Source organism: Microtus ochrogaster, chromosome 22 (genome assembly GCF_000317375.1).
Source record: "Microtus ochrogaster isolate Prairie Vole_2 chromosome 22, MicOch1.0, whole genome shotgun sequence".
NCBI classification, from domain to species: domain Eukaryota; kingdom Metazoa; phylum Chordata; class Mammalia; order Rodentia; family Cricetidae; genus Microtus; species Microtus ochrogaster.
Window position 1 is genome coordinate 952,611 of NC_022023.1, and position 6,496 is coordinate 959,106.

At 44.7% G+C, this 6,496-nt stretch overlaps 1 protein-coding gene across 1 annotated transcript in view; it reads right to left on the bottom strand.

The window, feature by feature from the left end:
• Positions 1-6,496, bottom strand: part of Arrb1 (arrestin beta 1) — a 100,514-nt gene that overhangs the window by 92,749 nt on the left and 1,269 nt on the right. The gene's annotated exons all lie outside the window — the stretch shown is intronic.

Below are 6,496 nucleotides of genomic sequence, written 5' to 3' on the forward strand. Positions count from 1 at the left end.
GCTCTGTAGACCAGGCTGGTCTCTAACTCACAGAGATCCGCCTGCCTCTGCCTCCCGAGTGCTGGGATTAAAGGCGTGCGCCACCACCGCCCGGCTCCAACGTCCTTCTTAAAGTAAATATTTTTATTAACATTTTGAAATTCTCATACGATGTATTTTGATCATATCACCCTGTCCCCCAACACCCAACTTTCTCTCTCATCTCTCTCTCTCTCTCAAATGCATTTAATCTGTGTTGCTCAGCTTCTCTTGGGTATTAGACCTGCCCTGTTTCATGACTCACCTATCGATGGTCCTGATCTTAAGAAAATTGACTCCGCACTTCATGCTGGTGGCGATTTTGCTGGCTCTAGCTTGTGTGGGTTTCCTGCATGTGGCTGCCCTCCTTGTGTGTGCGCTGCCCTGTTGTGCCTGAAAAGCCCAGCTTCCTTGCTGTCATCTGTCATCTTCGGTTTTATAAACCCCCACCTCTTCTGCAATGTTTATTTGTTTTTTGTTTATAGGCAAGGTCTCCCTGAATTGAGGCTGGGTTAACTCCTCTTACAGCCCAGAAAGGCCTTGATTTGAGTTCCTGTTCCTCAGGTCTCCACCCCAAGAGTGTTGGGATTACAGGCACGTGCCACCCAACCCTTAGGAAGGCATTTGAGATGGCCCCAGGCGTGGTTTAAATCCATATCCATTAAAACAAATCCATTCAAATCCAAGGATTTAAATTCACTGTGTGCCCTGGCCTCCTGCCAGATTGCTTCTGGAAAACTGAACAAGGCCAAGGGGCTGATGTCGCTGAATTTACCTTTATTAACTGGGTCAACTAAACTTCAGTTCATGAAAGAGGCGAGATGTGGGTGTGGGGAAGGAGACCACTTGTGGCTTCAGCTCCCTGACTCCAGGGCTCAGTGAAGCTTAGTCAGCTTCCTTGGTTCTTCTACAGCTGATTGTCTAAGAACAAGGTGAGATCCCAGAAATTCAACTGAGTGAAAAACTCACTTCCCCATATGGCATAAATAAGATAATTTATATATAATGTATATATTATATAAAGTGAAATACACCCATACACACATATGTATACAAAAGCATATGTGTGCACGTATGGACATATATACACATGCACACACACGTACACTCACATATATATGTGTGTGTGTATATATACATTAGGGGGGTTATGTGTCTATCTATCTATCTATCTATCTATCTATCTATCTATCTATCTACATTTTTTTTTTTGAGTGTGACCCTAGCCATCCTGGAAGTCACTTTGTAGACTAGTCTGGTCTCAGACTCAGATTCGCTCATCTGCCTCATGAGTGCTTGGATTAAAGGCATTCACCAAACCCGGCAGTGGTGTCACAGCATGCCCTTAATCCTAGCACTCGGGGAGGCAGAGATAGATGAATCTCTGTGAGTTCAAGGCCAGCCTGGTCTACAGAGCAAGTTCCAGAACAGGCGCCAAAGCTACAGAGAAACCCTGTCTCGAAAAATCAATCAATCAATCAATCAATCAATCAATAAACAAAATAAAGGCATTCACCACCACCACCCTGCCAAGATCGGTATTTTTACCTTTATTATCACTGTTAGTTGTTGTTGCTGTTATTGTTGTTCTTGGGGGGCGGGCAAGGGTAGTGTCCACCTGCTGGAGGACAATTTTGTTGAATCAACTCTTTTCTCCCACTTTATGTAGGTCCCAGGGATTGAACTCAAGTTGTCAGGAATTGGCTGCAGGTGCCTTTACTAGCTGAGCCATCTTGCCAGCCCCACAGGATTGGTTTGCAAAGGCTCCTTATAGCCAGGCTTGGTGGTGCTTGCCAACAATTTCAGCACTGAAGGCTAAAGTATCATGAAGAAGATAAAACAGAGTGCATTTGTTTAATTGATGCCAAAAGGCATCTAAGGGTTAGATGTTTGTGGAAGTTCTCAGGTGTCCTTGCACCAATTGACAGTGGGAGGGTGTTCTTTTTCTCACCCCTTCCTCACCCTGGAGCTTATTTTTCCTGTAATGGACTCAGAAGTGTTAGCCTTTCAGCAGTGGTGCAAAACCAGTAAAGCAGGGGCTGGAGAGATGGCTCAGTGGTTAAGAGCACTGCCTGCTTTTCCAAAGGTCCTGATTTCAATTCCCAGCAACCACATGGTGGCTCACAACCATCTGTAATGGGGTCTGGTGCCCTCTTCTGGCCTGCAGGCATACAGACAGAACATTGTATACATAATAAATAAATATTAAAAAAAAACAGTAAAGCAGCATCTTTTAAATTTTATTTCATGGTGTTCTTTTATTCATGTGCAGAGACTCAGCCTGAGGCTCTCAGTGAGTCACTGATCAATTTTAATGTAACCAATGACAATGCATGACATCATGGCGTCTGGTTGTGGGCATTAGGTGCTCTCAGGGGACAGATCCCTCCCTGAATCAGGTCTTCCTCCAGGTTAGGCAAGCATCCCTGGTTCTTTGGCTGAACCTCAGAGAAAGGAATTTGCTCATTCAGGAGTCTTGCAGAGAGCAGGGTGGGGACAAAAACATGCGGACACTTAGCTCTGCTCTGGTCACCCACGTGAAAGTTACAGTGGGACGTGAAGGCGTGCAGAACACTACAGAAACAAGCCTGGCGGTGGTGGCGCACGCCTTTAATCCCAGCACTCGGGAGGAAGAGGCAGGCGGATCTCTGTGAGTTCGAGGCCAGCCTGGTCTACAAGAGCTAGTGCCAGGACAGGCTTCAAAGCTACGGAGAAACTCTGTCTCGAAAAAAAAAAAAAGAACAATGCTACAGAAACATTAGAAGTAGCGCAACCTAGAAGGAAGTGGCCCATTGATCTTGGGAGCAACGAGGGAGCCATTGGACAGTGGGAACCAGAATGAGGGCAGATCATCACCACCAGGATGGGAGAGAATGAGATGGCAGATAGAGCAAGGCCTCCCAGAAACAACGGGTGTGAACCAGAACACAGAGACGGGGGTGGCTTTGAGTAGGAGGAGAGTTTCCTTTTTTATTTTTTATTCTTCTCTCATATATTATATCCCTGTTATGTCCTGACTGACTGTTTCTCCCACCTCCCCTCTCCCCCACTGCTCCTCCACTTCCCTTTAGAAAGGACAGGTCTCACAGGGATATCCACCAAATATGTCATATCAAATTACATTAAGACTAGGCACATAACCTCATATTAAGGTTGGATGAGGCAACCCAGGAGAAGGAAAAGGGTTCCAAAAGCAAGCAAAAGAGTCAGAGACACCCCCACTCACACTGTTAGGAGTCTTACAAGGACACCAAGCTATGTAACCATAACATATATGCTGAGGACCTAGGGCAGGGCTATAGGTTCCCTAATTTGTTGGCTTAGTCTCTGTGAGCCCCTATGAGCCCTGGTTAGCTGGTTCTGAGGGTAGTCTTCTTGTGATGTCCTTGACCCTCTTGCTCCTATAATCCCCCACACCCCTCTTCTTCAGGATTCCCAGAGCTCTACCTAATATTCAAGAGTTTCTTTATTAAACTAGGGGTGGGGGAATAGGTATGCAAGAAGATGGGCTGGGAAGAGTTTTTGCCTGGATCATCTGTTTGGGAATGGACAAGGAACTAAGAACTAAGGGACTATTAAGAGCAAAGGAGTGAATATTGGGGTTCAAATTCCTTGTGTCCCTCCCTCTCTTTCTCTGTTTTGTTTTCTTTTTGAGACAGGGTCTCACTATATAGTTCTGGCTGTCCTGGAATTCACTTCCAGGATGGCCTTGAACTCACAGAGACCCTCCTGCCTCTGCCTCTTGAGTACTGGGATTAAAGACACGTGCCACTATTCAGGGCTCTGGTTCTCTTTTATTGTTTTGTTTTTGAGGCGCAGTCTCCTGTGACCCTGTCTGACCTTGGATCCAATATGTAGCCAAGTGTGACCTTGAACCCGGTTCCTCCTGGCTCCACCTCCCAAGTGTTGGGCTGTTTTGAGACCCTTTCTGGAATAAGCACTTTAACATCAAAGAGAGTGGAAGAGAGATGTCACAAGTGGACCGGAGCCAGGATGGGTCCTGAAAGGCTTTCTGAGGTCAAGTTTGCATTCTTATTATATATCCTATAACACAAGATGGGGCAGGCAAGCAAGCAAAATTTTACCAAAGCGTACATTGCCATCGGCAGTTTATTAAGGATGATGACCTATTGTCTCAGCTATTTCTCCAGGTCATTCCGTCCCAGGTAACAAGTGAAGTGAAGCTTGGTAAATAGACATTGCAAGCAGGGCTTTTAGTAAATCACTAAATAAACCAATAAATCAATATGTAACAATTGGTCTTTTCTACTATATTCTACTTCAGGATTATAGGCATGAACTGCCTTGCCTATTTCAGATACTCACTTTTTTTTTTCTTTTTGATTTTTGAGACAAGGTTTCTTTGTATAGTCTTGGCTGTCCTGGACTGGCCTTGAACTCAGAAAGATCCACCTGCCTTGTTGATTAAAGGTGTGTGCCTCCACAGCCAGACAAAACACTATTTTCTAAAAAGATTTTGTTGATATTTTTGTCTGGTGGCAGCACCTCAAAGTGAGGAACTCTTATTCAAGCCCACATCCCTAAGGTCAAAGAGTCTGCCACAGCCAGTACAGGTCTTTGGTCGCAAGGAGACAGCCATAGCCGTGGTGAATTGCAAACCGGAAGAAGGCTTCCTGAGGTGGACCAGCCTGACTCTATCTTAAGATTAGAAGTCCTCCTATTACAAGGTCAAAACAAGTTCATTTCTGTTTACTGTAAAACTTGGATTTGGCCCAGTGGTGGTGTACGCCTTTAATCCCAGAACCCCGGAGGCAGAGGCAGGCACATTTCTGTGAGTTCAAGGCCAGCCTGGTCTACAAAACTAGTTTCAGGACAGCTAGGACTACACATAGAAACCCTGTTTTGAAAAACCAAAAAACTAAAACAAACAAAACAAAAATCCACCTGGGTTTGGCCGCGTCTAGACCCATTTCCTGGAATTTGACATCTTCCACACCCTAACAAGATAAGATGTTCTGCCAAGTTCCTAGGTAACCAAAATGCCTCTGCAAATCCCCCCAGCCCTTGAAAAACCCCTATCTTGCCATTTTTGAGCTATATGAATTCCACTTTCTCTTGTGTCCAATGCTGTTCTCTCAAACCCCACTTTAGGGAGACAGCCCTGTCTGACAGAAAATAAAACTTGCTTAATGCAACTACAGGAATTCAAGTGGTGGCCCTTACTTTCATTTGGTGGGATTAACATAAGGTGTACTGGAGCCTTCTCCATGATTGAGCCATGAACAGTGCAGTACAAGTTAAAGCAGCAGGGTTTTCGTCTGGGCAAGGAGTGATTGCCGGTGTGAACATCGGAGTTATAGATTTATATTATCCAGTACTCCTTCCCAAAGCCCTGCTGGTTTATAACATTGACAGCCTCTACTGGAAGCCCACCCCGTTGGAAGTTCAAAAACTTCTGGGGTTTTGGGGCAAGTGTTCACTACCAGAAATGCTACCATGAAGCCCATCTTGAGGGTCAGGGTTTGCCTTTGTAATAAACATCATAGGCTGTTAATGGTTTTTGGTTTGGTTTGGTTTGGTTTTTTGAGACAGGGTTTCTCTGTGTAGCCCTGGCTGTCCTAGAACTCTGTTTGTAGATAGGGCTGGTCTCAAACTCACAGAGACTCACCTGCCTCTGCCTCCCGAGTGCTGGGATTAAAGGCGTGCACCACCACCACCTGGCCCTCGCTAGGATTTTAATGTCTTAAAAAGATCTGTGTATGTGTTGCTCTGTAACCCAGGCTGTTCTCCAACACATAATCCTCCTGCTTCAGTGTTCCAAGTGCTGAGATTACAGATGTGAAACACTTTGCCTGGCTGGAAAAAAAAATCATTTACAAAAGAATATGAGCACACAAGCTACTGCTCTGACTTTCGTTATATAATTGGACTTTTTTTTTTTTTTTTGGTTTTTCGAGACAGGGTTTCTCTGTGGCTTTGGAGACCAGGCTGGTCTCGAACTCACAGAGATCCGCCTGCCTCTGCCTCCCGAGTGCTGGGATTAAAGGCGTGCGCCACCATCGCCCGGCTGGACTTTTTGTTATATTAATTTGAGTAGACTTTATGTAGTTGAGGTACTGGTATGCTAATAATAATATAGTCTAGTCTAGGCATGGTGGTATACTCCTAAGCCCAACACTTGGGAAGTGGATGTAGGAGAATCATTTAAGGTCATTCTCAACTACAGCTGAAATCCATCTGAGAGAGAGAGAGAGAGAATAGAACAGACCCAAGAACGAATAATTTTAGAGTCTATTATTATCATTTAGAACAGAGAAATTGGATTTTATGAGTAGAGATGAGGGTAGCTATGTGAATTTGTTTTAAATATTATTTATTGGTATTTTTGTGTGAGCAGGAGATGGGGAGGGAATGAGTGGAAAGGTCCTAGGATAACTTTGTGAAGTTAGCTCTGATCGAAATCAAACACATTTACCTACTGAGCCACCTGGCTGGTTCCCTAAATGAATTTCAGCCA